The 13,177-nt window shown below is 44.5% G+C and overlaps 1 protein-coding gene across 16 annotated transcripts in view; it reads right to left on the bottom strand.

Moving 5' to 3' along the window:
- TRERF1 (transcriptional regulating factor 1) overlaps positions 1–13,177 on the bottom strand; it is a 191,936-nt gene that overhangs the window by 108,162 nt on the left and 70,597 nt on the right. For 15 of the 16 annotated variants that reach the window (XM_031688549.2, XM_015237437.3, XM_006202002.4 and 12 more), the window contains one exon: positions 5,973–6,055. The exons of the other annotated variant lie outside the window; for it this stretch is intronic. The gene's annotated coding sequence lies outside the window, so the exon portion shown is untranslated. The remainder of the gene's footprint in view (positions 1–5,972; positions 6,056–13,177) is intronic. 16 annotated transcript variants of the gene reach the window in all.

Below are 13,177 nucleotides of genomic sequence, written 5' to 3'. Positions count from 1 at the left end.
GTTTATGGTATTCTGTCATGGCAGCCCAAGCTGACCAAGAGGACTGTGGTGACGTCTGCCCCAAAGAACACTGAGTTGAATCTGCTCAGACGGCACAGCCTGCTGGACCATGAGATGGACCATGAGATACACCTTAGGAGAAACAAGCGGTATGGAGTCTGAACAAATTAAGACTGAGTGTCTACGAGAACATGCAAGGACGGTGCCGTATGAGCATATGTGAGCCTATAAACAGGACTCAAACTCATACAACTCAGTAAGAAAAAAAAAAAAACAACCCGATACAAAAATGGGCAGAAGACCTAAACAAGCAATTCTCCAAGGAAGACATACAAATGATCAAAAAGCACATGAAAAAAATGCTCAATATCACTAATTATCAGAGAAATGCAAATCAAAACTACAATGAGGTATCACCTCACACCAGTCAGAATGGCCGTCATTCAAAAATCCACAAATGACAAATGCTGGAGAGGCTGTGGAGAAAGGGGAACACTCCTACACTGCTGGTGGGAATGCAGTTTGGTGCAGCCACTATGGAAAACAGTGTGGAGATTCCTCAAAAGACTAGGAATAGACTTACCATATGACCCAGGAATCCCACTCCTGGGCTTGTATCCAGAAGGAAATCTACTTCAGGATGACACCTGCACCCAATGTTCATAGCAGCACTATTTACAATAGCCAAAACATGGAAACAGCCTAAATGTCCATCAACAGGTGACTGGATAAAGAAGATGTGGTATATTTATACAATGGAATTCTATTCAGCCATAAAAACTGACAACATAATGCCATTTGCAGCAACATGGATGCTTCTGGAGAATGTCATTCTAAATGAAGTAAGCCAGAAAGAGAAAGAAAAATACCATATGAGATCACTCATATGTGGAATCTAAAAAACAAACAAAAACAAACAAACAAAAACAAAGCATAAATACAGGACAGAAATAGACTCACAGACAGAGAATACAGACTTGTGGTTACCAGGCGGGTGGAGGGTGGGAAGGGATAGACTGGGATTTTAAAATTGTAGAATAGATAAGCAAGATTACACTGTATAGCACAGGGAAATATACACAAAATGTTATGATAACTCAGAGAAAAAAATGTGACAATGAGTGTGTATATGTCCATGAATGACTGAAAAATTGTGCTGAACACTGGAATTTGACACAACATTGTAAAATGATTATAAATCAATAAAAAATGTTAAAAAAAAAAAAAAAACAGGACTCAAACACTGACGGTCTGCCCCAGAATGAGGTAGTGAACAGGGCAATACCTGTAGATGTAGGTGTGCAGAGAATGGTCTGCTTTTTCTTGAGAAAAACACATCTCAGTTCATGTTAGTGTTCACAGAGGATCCACGAAACATTAGAGATGAAATGAAATGTTAGGATTAGGTTACCTTCTGTCAGTCAAGGTGATGACTGTTAGGATGAGGCAGGCAGAGACCTCAAAACTCTCTCTGGTGCTAAGATTCCTTGACTGCATTCAGACATCACACAGACACAGCAAGCAGTCTTTTTCTCCCCTCAACAAGGGCAGAAACAAGGGCTTTCACACCAGTCCTGGCCTCAAACAGAAGCTTAATCCCTGGCTGGAAGGCAAAACATGTTTGTGGCAAAGCCAAGCAGGCATGTGAAGCGAAGCAGAATGAGAAACATTTTATTGCTGTTCTGGATGCCAGGGGTGGTTGGGTGGATGTCTGGGTTTGTTTTTTTTTTAATGACTTCAAAAGGCATCTTAAAAAGTCATACTCTTTTGGCAGCTCCAAGATGCAACTGCTGCTACAAGTACTAACACTTACCAGCAGCTGACTGATGTACATACTGCTTTTCCCAAAAGTACCCTTTCCTTTCCGGGGCTTTGCAGACCAAACTAAGTTTCCTCTGTGTGTGCATTGACATACACACACAGAGACATCCCATACAACCGAAAGCCAAATTAAATTGAACAAGTTTACCATGTTTAGGCTTAAACTGTGGAAAAGGAAAAACTGTTGACATGCCTTTTCACTGGAACCATTCAGTTACTGCAAGATTTTCTTCCTGCCAGTGGAAAATTAAAGTAACAATTCTAAGTGAATGACTTGAGAGTCAACAGTTCCTTCTTTTATAAAATGAACTGGGTTTATCAATACTTGCGATTAAGCGAATTTCTTCTGTCCCTTTTACTCAAATAAAGACTTGACTTTAGAGAATTCCTAGGTTCTATGAGAAGCTTCAAAAAAAAAAAAAAGGTAGCCCCAAGCCAATCCCCCAGTTTTTTTTGTTTTTATTTTGTTTTTTTGTAGTTTCTTGGTCCAGGTGAGCTACATTTGAGAACCATTTGTCTACAGCAGCCTTTGAACCAAGGAATTTAGGGTCAGTCGTCCAGTTAATACTAGTTCTCATCTACGTAACACAATGGTGACCAGATAGTCTTGGGGGCAACAAACAACCTAGAGAAATCTTAAGTCTAATTTTAGTCAATATTCAGGGACAAGGGGATAAAAATTCATGGTTTATTCAATTTGTGGTCCATAAGTGCCTGGTGACTCTGGAACTTATTCCTCCATCTACAGGCCACTCACTGCACCCTGTCCACCCCTCATTCTGAAAGTTATCACCTCTGAGTTTTGAAATTAGGCGGTAGAGCTTCAGGGTGCTGTGGCAACCTGTGCTCTTCCCATGACAAAGCTGGGAACCTCAAATCAAGACACTTCACCCTCCTGGGATTCCAAGAGGTCAGCCTTATGGCACTCAAGGCTTTAGAGAATGATTCACCTCATTTTGTCAGCAAAAATTCCACTGAAATAAATGCCCAAGACCAGTTTCTACATACTATAGCATCTCACTCAATTCAGATGATGCTAAAATCCATATACCCAGAAAAGCCCTACTGTGTGGCTGGTTTGGAAATCCGAAGCTGAGGAGGGTCATTTGTTCCTTCAGAGTCTCCAGAGAGAACAATGGCAAGAAAATCACCTGGGACAGGTCATAAAAGGCCTTCAACTATTTGCAAGACTTTTTCCAACTAAGAACATATTAATACGTTACCATAAAGTTAAAATTCCTTATTATCCAGGGATTATACCTATCTTTAACTTAATTGTGTGCTATTTAAATTTTTCTTTATTTAGGTTTTCCCCAAAATGAATTAAAAAAAAATTCCACTCCAGTTTAAAGAAAAATCCATAAACATTTTAATACTTTTTTTTACCTTGTCTCTGAGCTCATCAGTGACTTATATCTGTTGTGAAGTTAATTTGCTAGACTAAACATGCACATAAACATAGATGTGACAATATTTTGAGTTATATGAAGCTAATAAAGGTAACATTTATTGGGCCAGCCACTGGGTCACTGGGCACCTTACTTGGATTACCTCAGTTAAACCTTACAACAAACCTATAAAGTAGGTGCTACTCTTATTCCCATTTTAATAGATGAGGTTATAAATGAGGAACTTCATTACTGTAATTTAATCTCCACTAACCCAGAATTTGAGTTCAGTGTTTACTCTGGCTATAAAAAGCCTGAATGAGCATATGAGAAATAAAACAGCATTGTAGAAGTTAACCTATGAGAAGGTCTTATGTTTTAAGACATACTGAAAAGCAGACACTAATTGCAAGCCTTCCAACAGGAGCTGTTTGGGAAGGTTCTGTCTAAAACTATGCTGTGTTAAAACATTTTAAAATTCCAACTTTTACTAGCGAAGAGTGGGCTTCTTCTCACTGTTACTCCCAACAATTAGTCCAAATTAGTAAGGTTTCTATAGACGATACAGTATGGTGGATGTCAGCTGTCACTCTCCCCATGACCATTTCCTCCTCCCTCACTAGGACTCACAGCTCCTTTTCCCTCCTTTCCTGGACCCTGATATTTTCGGGAAAGAGGACCCACTCCCTAGGACAGGGACAGGCCAATCAGGAAATTCTCCCATCCCTGCCAATCAACGAAGGGAGTTCATCTGGCTGTTATGATTGGTTAAGGAATGAGCACATGATTCAGTTCAGGCCAATGAAATGCCAGGGTCGGTTTGCTGAGGCGGGACTTCTGGGAAAATTACTTTCTCAGTTTTTTAAAGAGTTACTGAAAGGGATGCTTCCTTCCTTCTGGCCAGAAGGATGTGGCACAATAAGCCCGGGAGCTTCTGTGGCCATTCTGCCTTCAGGAGACAAGCCAGCCTAAGGATGAACTGATGCGATAGAAGAGCAATGGACAGATGGAAGAAACTGGACTGCTGAAGACAAGCTGAGCTGCTGTTTCACAAGCACCCTGTGGTCCACCTCATCCCTGCCCTTTGCAAGCAAAAGGCAATTAATTAATTCTCTGTGCTGTGGGAGTCCCTTTGAGTTCAGTTTTATGGTATTCACGACTCCAAGGAATCCAAACTGACAAATGGGAAATAAGCACTCACCCACAGCTTTTTCCTAGCAATTGCTCAGGTTTTGCTTTGCCCTGTTTCAAGTGATTTTGTGTTGTTTTCCTTGAGAAAAAGTAATGGGCTTTCAAGAAACACTTTCACGAATTAATGAGTGGTCTTGGGCAAGTTGCTTGACTTACTTGGATCTTTTGACTAGAGGGTTTCTGTTACTCCTCCAACCCTCAGTCAATGGTTCTATGTAGCTGACCCAATAATGCAAAGTTTCACTCACTCAAACAAACAGAAAACCCTCTTTTGGTTCAAAAGCAGAAACAGCCTTGGTAATACATTCCAAGTGATCTGCATCTCTTGCTGGGTCAGATATTTTCCATTTGTGCCTCTACATCACCCCTGACCCGTCTCCACTCAGTTCTGCGTCCTAGAGGTTCTGATTTCTATGGACAGCATCAATATGCTCCCTGTCCTCTGGCTTCTGCCTGAGGCACCATCAGGACATGGGAAAACTGACATAGAGTTCAATGACGATATCTATTCCCTCAGCTCTTTTCTGACCATATAGCTATAGGTTGACTGCCCGCTTCTACCAGAGATAGCCTTTCCACACAGCTTCTCTTTCCAGTTCCGATAACCAATCCCTCCCTCTTCCTTTCAGGCCTCAGCATGGGAACAGCTCCCTGACATTGCTGGCCCTTTGATGCTTCAACATCTTAACCCTGCCAGTGCCACTAGAAACAGTTCCCTTAGTAGAGACTCTTGGGCTACTTCATTTGAGCCATCTGTTTCCTACTGGAACCCCAAGACACAATGGCTTAAAATTAAATCAAAATCAGGCATAATAAAAAAGAAACAGAAACAATCAACTGTCTCACATAAGAGAGATGAAAAGTGTGGAACTTTCCAAGAAAAAAAAAAACCTGTGCAGACGAAAAGAACCAAATTAGACACTACCACCCTCCTTCGTCAAGTGTCATCAGAGAATTTGTGGAAAACAGCCATCTCTTGCTAGATCAGGGTTTAAAATTAAAAAAAAAAATCTATTTACATACAAACCTACTAACCCTCCAGACAGATTCTGTGTCAGACCTGGCAGAGGAATCAGAGCTATGTGCCCATTTTCTAGAGGGATAAACTGAGCCTGGAAAGAGCACATAGGGCCAGAGCTGACAAAAACACTAGAAATGCCCCAGGGCCAGCTCAAAGGCCCTTAGATCCAGGAATCAGCCTCTGACAGGCTCTGTGGAGTTTTTCAGAGTGGCCTTCTATACTATAATTCTCCAGAGATGTCTAATTCCCATGCCCAGAAGGTACCACCCATGGGTGTCTTTTGGATCATTCACTACTTGCAGCAACTCTGCAACGTCAAGAGAGATGAGACAGGATGCTCTCTGTCCCAAATGATGCTGAATTCCACAATGTGAATCCACCAGCACTGACCACTTCCCAAGGAAAGTTTCCCAGACACCTATGGGTGTCCAGTCTCAGAACAGCCGTCCTCCCCTTCTCAGGGCATTTTCCACACCACAAAGGTCAAAGAAACAATTTTATGACAGCTTCATCATAAAGCATTCGAACACACAGGATTTCGAAGAAGCTACCTATTTCAGGGTTAAGAGGTTTAATCGTTCAGGGTTGTCCGGCTTCCGTGTCTTCCTCCTTCAGCGTCTTCCAGAGCCAGGGCCTGTAGGGATGACCCAGAAAGCACATTCAGAATATCTGGCTTCAACATGGGAACAGATCACATCCATCAGGGAGACACTAGAGAAGCAGCCAATGAGGGGGAGCCCTGAAGAACCCAGCAGTGGATGGACCTGCCCAAGAGGAGGGCCCACCAAGGCCCCTGAGGGTGGAGAGGATTTAGGAGAGAAAAACATTCAATTCCATTCTTCTAGTTACTCAGGCCCCAAACTGAGTGATCACTGGGACTCCTCTCTTTTCCCTCACACCCCACATCCAATCCATCAGCAAATGATGTCAGCTTTATCTTCAAAACGTACCTAAACTCTCACCACTTCTCACCACCTCCACTGCTACCACTTTGGTCCAAGAAGCTTCTCTCATTAGAATATTGCAATAACCTCTTAACTAGTCCCCCTACCTCCATCCTTGCCTTTCTACAATCCATGTATTATGTGGGTTGAATTGTGTCATGGGTGGAATTGTGTCTCCCCACAATACCTATGTCAAAGTCCTAACCTCCAGGACCTCAGAATATGACCTTATTTGGAAACAGGGTCCTTGTTGATGTACTTAGCTGTTAAGATGAAGTCACACTGGAGTAGGATGGGTCTCTAACCCAGTACGACTGATGTCAGTATAAAAAGGGGGGATTTGGACACAGACTCCACACAGGGAGAGCATCACATGAAGACTGGAGTTATGCTACTACAAGCAAAGGCACTACCAGAAGTGACAAGACAGGCCTAGAATAGATCCTTCCCTAGTGCCTTTAGAGGGAGCATTGCCGTGCTGACCTCTTGGTCTCAGATTTCTGGCCTCCAGAACTGTGAGACAATGAATTTCTATTGTTTAAGCCACCTAGTTTCTGGTACTTTGTTATGGCAGCCCTAGCAGACCATGCTCCCCACAGCAGCCTAAAAAAAGTCACTCTTCTGCTCAAAACACTCCTATAGTATCTGATCTCTCTCAAAGTAAAAGGCAAAGTCCTTGACATGTCTCACAAGGCTCCTATGACCTAGCCCACCTCTTCTCAACCTCTTCTCCTCCTACTCTGCCCTTCTTCAGTTTCTTCCAGCCACAATGGCTTCCTCAAACATCCCAAGCATCCTGCCTCAGGGCCTTTGCACTTGCTCTTCCTTTTGCCTGGAACACTCTTCCCCCAGGCATCCTTTACTTCCTTCCAGTTTCTGAGATTGTCACCATCTCAATGAGACCCTCCTGACAACCCGAGCACCCTTTCCATCCCTCTTCCCTGTTGTATTTTTCTTTGACATGCTTATCTTCACCTGACATTTTAAAATATTTTTATCCCTCTACCCTCACACTAGACTAGAAACTCCCTGAAAGCAGAGACATGGTATTATGGTATGCTCCAGGGCCCAGCACATAATAGGTGCTCAAGAGATAGTGGCTGAGAGATTCATCTGTTGAGTGAAATAAGCCAACAAAAGAGAGAGGTGCAGGAAAGAGGAAGCTGTCCACAGCATCAAAAGTAGCAAAGGGTCCAAAAAGATAAGGACTGAAGTGTCCGTTGGGTGTGGTAATAGGGTGGTCACAGGTGACCTGAGGGAGGGCAGTTCCTTGGGGAAGCAGGAGCCCTGGGGGTGCAACAAACTCACCAGGTCCCTCCCCTGGGACAGGCATCCTTCCCGTGGGCAGTGGCCAGCCTAAATAGACTGCTTCCCCCAAGGAGCAAAACCCAAGGGCAGATTCTTTCCAGACGTCTTGTGAGGGGAGGAGAAAACGGAACGCAAAAGAGTGGTGAAGGTTTCAGGAAAGACTACAGCAAAATGACTGCAGGAAGGGAGGTCCCAGGAGCTGCAGGGGACAGGGGCACCTGGGTACAGGAAGAAGTTTCTCTCTGGCCAGGGAGAGGAGAAGGGTGTGTCCTTCTCTGAGTGGAAAGAAACCAAGTGGGGATGAGCCCAGATGGGAATAACTGTGCAAGGGGGAGGATGGAACCTGAGTGGGCTCTCAGCTGAGCGCCAGGACCCTGTCAGTGAATCAGGGAAGATGGGTCGTCTGTTGAGTGACCAAGGACAGACAGGGAGGGGGGCTTGATGGAGTGGGGACACCCTGCAGCATTGCCTTAAATTCTGCACCGAGTGCCTCCCTCACTTGCCCAGTGCCGACCCTGATGAGAGAGCTAGCCTCGCTGAACCCAGAGGCCGTGATCCCAGACAGGCATGATCTGCATGGCTGCATCACTCTCCCAAGTTCCCAGAGTCAACCTTTGAGCCCCTTTGAATCATCCCTCTCCACCCTCCCAGCCAATCACAAGCTCTGCCTCTTCCACGACCAGAGCACTCACGCTTTGTTGAGCACCTACGACAATTTGTGTGCTGGGTGCAACCCAAGTTAAAACCCTCACACACCAGTCCCATGAAGGGCTTTGGGCTTGTAGTGACAGATGATGAAACTGAGGTTCAAGAGATGAAGTAACCTGCTCTAGGTCCCACAGGTAGCAAGGGGCAGAGCTGGGGTCTGAAACCTTCCAGCTCTCTATCTTCTTGTCTATATTCATGTCTCCACCCTAGTCCAAGGCCTCAACATTTCATTCCTAAAACTCAACACAATAAACATCTTCCCTCTTTTTATTAAGTTCATTTTTATTCATTCATTTTTTATGTATGTATGTATTTATTTTTATTTTACTGGAGGTACTGGGGATTGAACCCAAGACCTTGTGCATGCTAAGCATGCACTCTACCACTGAGGTACACCCTCCCCCCACAACATGATAAACGTCTTCTAACAAACACCCCTCCCAGCATTCCCCAGTTACAGTGCACGTGTCCAGATGAACCTTCCTATAGCACTATTTTTACCTATCTCCATCCTCTGCAACTGACTTTGGTAGTTTCCCCATGCAGGTAAACGCCATACTCTGTAGCCATCCCTTGGGATGCTTCATAAACGATGCACATCTCCTTCAATCTTGTTTCCCACCTGCACCCTTGGCTCCACCCCATCCAGGATGCTCCTCCCCTTTCCATGCCCCTCAAGTCACAAATGCTGGGACATTCCTTCTGCAGCAGCTCCACCCACCCATCTGAACACCTGCCCTCACCCCAGCTTCCCAAGCTAGCCTCGCTCTACTGAGCTCCCTGCATGTAGCTTCTCTTGGCATGTGTTCCACTTGCCAAGTTTCCATGGAGACTGCATACCCCTTGAGGGTAACTGATGAATGTGCTGAATGCTTGGAATTGCCTGCTGCTGAAGAGTCTACAATGGTCAACGTTACTTGAGCTACAGAACAATTTGGATGAAGCGCAGATGATATACTTCTAGAAGTTTTTCAGAAAATATGAGAGAACTGGGATGGGTCAGGGAAGAGGCACAGGGCATCCTCGTAATTTTGGAAGCATATGTCTTCTTCCTTTGCAGGAGCACTCAGAATCTGACACCCTATGACAGCCCCTCTAATGAGAAGGAGGAGGGCTAGATGTAGCTTCCTGCTCCTACGTACTCAAGGGCTTGGAACCCCTCCTTAGCTACCCTTCACTTGCTTTTATACACACAGATATCCTGTCTTTCTCCCTCTTCAAAGGAAGAGCTTGAAATGTGAGAAATCCAAATCTCACTGAGTAGAGTTCATGGTGACTAGCAGAATGGTCAGTGCTGGATGCCCAGAGGCAGGAAAAAGGCTACTCCATTTCTGGGACATTGAGAGTTGGCCCTAGCCCACTTTTAACTGGTCAGCCAAGGACCACTCAACAATTCCGGGATTCCCGGGGCCACAGAGGGAGGATAGTGGAGAAAGGTGACAGTGACAGTCACACCCCACACAGGTAGAATGAGCAGCACCTGAGTAACAAGGGTCTGGGAGGAATCTGTAGAGGTGACAGGGATGCTATCTGCCAAGATGCCCTTAAGAAATCAAGATCTCCCCAAACCAGGGGAACCAAAGGCACAGTGTGGTCTTCGTGACATGGTGGAGTCAGGGCTGGGATCAAATCCTGACCTGGTCACCCAGTGGCTGTCCAAACTTAGGCTGGTCACTTCACCTCTCTGAGCCTGGTCTGCATGAGCAAACACAAGGCCTACATAAAACAGGAAATGTCAGAAAGCATCTAGCCCAGTGCCTGGCATTACATAAGGGGCCCAATAAGTGTGGCTCCCCTGCCTCATTCCAGCCTTCAGATCTCACAGTTCTCAACCCTCTCAAAGAGAGGTGCAGGAGCTACAGAGCATTTCCCAGGGGGAAGGTCTGCCAAGAAGGATGGCCAACGTCAGCAAAAGGAAGGAGGATAAAAAAAAAGCCCCCCCACAGCCCCGAAGACAGACGCACGGGACCTCTGTGATTGCCAGGGTTTCAAAACACACACAAACCTCCGAGCTTCAGACTATACTCAAACAGGAAGTTTGTGACAAACTTAGAAAACACGCAGGCACAACTGCAGGAGGCTGCACACCACTCAGAGAAGATGAAAATGAACACTTTGGGGGAGTGGGGGGAGGCGGTCAGTGCGGAATAAGAGCGGGCCTGGCCCACGCTCCAAACACACAAGACTCCTCCCAGTGTCAGGGAGCACCTGCCCTGTGCTCCTCTCCCCAGGCACGTGGCCCAGTCCCGTGGAGCTGCTCTGGTTTTCTGGTTTCCACGTGGAGCCTGTCAACACCTCCCCACTCCCTGTCCCCCACCCCCAACCTCCCCAGGAAGCCAGGGCAGCAGACACTCTAACAGCTATCAGGTGCCAGGGTGACTTAGGTGTGTGGGATCATTTTTCAGCTGGGAAAACTTAGCACAGAAAGAGGAAGTGGGGGGGGGGGTCCCACAGGGCTCCCAACCTCCATCTGTTGACCCCAGGAAATGTTTCATCAGGCCCCCTGGTGTTCCACAATGGGTCCCCAGGCTGCCATGTTGTCCCCTCTGAAATCCCACCTGGTACTAACAATTTCATTTGTACTGTTCACACTGGTAGGCGATTATGTAACTCCAGTGCACTTATTTGTAAGGGCAGAGAAATACAGACACGCCTAACCTCCATGACTTGTGTCCCATTTCCTCAACTGGAGTGATAACTAGGAAGTTCCTTTCCCTTTGTTCTCAATCTCCCAGCACGTGTGGATTGAGCCTTTATACTAGGCCGTTTGTTTGGTGGGTGTGCACCAGAAAATACTTAGTAAATTAATAAACAACATCAATATCATTTCTACTTCCCTACCCCTCATGAGACTGTGTCCCACTGGTCCTTGTCAACCCTCCACAGATGGGTCCCTGGTTCCACGCCTCCCAGTGAACCGCCCAATTGGAAACTCAGTGCCCTGACTGTCAGCCTCAGTACACAGCACCTCCTGCAGTGGTTTCCCCACCTCCCCAAATTAGGTTCCTTTTAAAAAAAATGACTCATTTATGAAGAGACAAAACCAAAAACTTCAATGGTGAAGATAAAACATCACCGAATCTCTTTAAACACCTCCTACTCCATGTAGAATTTAGATCTGATAAAGACTCCCCAAACTGGACCTTCTGATTTGGAACTTATAGTATACACAATTCTTCTAGAAAAAAAAAAATTTCCAGTAATGCCTTTTCTCTGAACTTTTCAGGGTCTTCTTTACGAATGGAGGTGGCCTCAGGCCTCCAGTCAGTACCTTTTCTCAAAGGAGGGAATGAGAAATGAAACCCCATGCTTTCAACTCCTGGGTCAAAAGTTAATTATTTGATGCTTTACTATGTTTATGATTCTGAGCAACTGGACAAAGGACGTTGGCATTGTATCATTGGCCTTATCAGAATTACATGGAATTTTTCATAAAAGGAAAGACTTTTTGAAATTTAAGAAGTTTACAACATTTTGTGCACTGTATCTGAAAGAGACAAAATTGTATGATAACAGAGTCATAACATTTTAGGGCTAAAATGTGCAGTTAAGATGGTCCTAATCCAGGGATTCTCAATGCTGACTGTATTAAAAAAATTCCCAGGTCCCACCCCGAGAGGTCTGGATACATCTGGACTGTAGTGGGGCTCTGGCATTGGCTTTTGATTCTTTTTTTTTTTTTAACTTTTCTGGTGATTTTAATGTGCATCCAGGGCTGAGAACCACTGATGTACTGCAGGTAAGAAAACAGAGATCTAAAGAAATTAAGTGCAAGACACACAGCCAGACACAAAACTAGAACCAAATTCACAATGCCCTGTCCAGAACCAGTTCTGCAGTGTTGTTCAGATTTTTAGTAGTCACAGAATTGTTAAAACCTTTTTCTTTTAAATTTGGGGGACTAACACAAAATTGCCAACTTTTTGTTTTGTTAAGCAAGGGCATTTTTATAAATATCTACCAATTACTGTCACCACTTCCTGTTAAGTCTCAAGCTCATCTGCATACCTGCCACCCTCTGGACCCCAATCCCTGCCCAGAAAGTTAAGACTGGATCATATCTGGCCCCTGCCCACCATCTCACTCACCTCTTCTCACCCCGCCCCTCACCAACATCTACGTGATAAATGCAAACAAAACCCAGGCCTCAAAAATTTTCTGTCCCTTCGCCCCTCCGTCTCCTGAACTCCACCATACCTCTTTCTGAAAGTCCCTTTTCTGATCACAAACTACCTCCCAGTCCCTTCAAACCCACCCTTGGCCTTCCTCCTGACCCATGTGTGACAGCTAATATTTCTACAAGTCACAGCATCCAATTTTTTCAATTTGTTCTTCCACATACATCATCTCTTCCAAATTTCTCCCTAATCAAGGATGTACTGGAAACTTTTTTTTAATTGAAGTATAGTTGTTGTACAATATTATGTAAGTTACAGCTGTTTGATACAGTGATTCATAATTTTTCAAGGTTATACTCCATTTATAATTACTATAAAATATTGGGTATATTCCCCGTGTTATACAATTTATCCTTGTAGCTTATTTTGTACCTAAGTTTGTATCTCTCATTCTCCTCCCCTTATATTGCCCCTCCTCCCTGCCCTGTCCCCAGTGTTAAACACTAGTTTGTTCTCTATATCTGTGAGTCTCTTTATTTTTTGTTATAGTCACTAGTTTGTTTTATTTTTTATTTTGTATTTTTATTTTTATTATTTTTTTATTTTTTAGATTCCATATATAAGTGATATCATAGTGTCTGTCTTTCTCTGCCTGACTTATTTCACTTAGCAGAATAG

Source organism: Vicugna pacos, chromosome 20 (assembly GCF_048564905.1).
Source record: "Vicugna pacos chromosome 20, VicPac4, whole genome shotgun sequence".
Lineage (NCBI taxonomy): Eukaryota > Metazoa > Chordata > Mammalia > Artiodactyla > Camelidae > Vicugna > Vicugna pacos.
The sequence above is the reverse complement of the archived record's forward strand: the minus strand, read 5'-3'. Positions and strand labels throughout refer to the sequence as shown.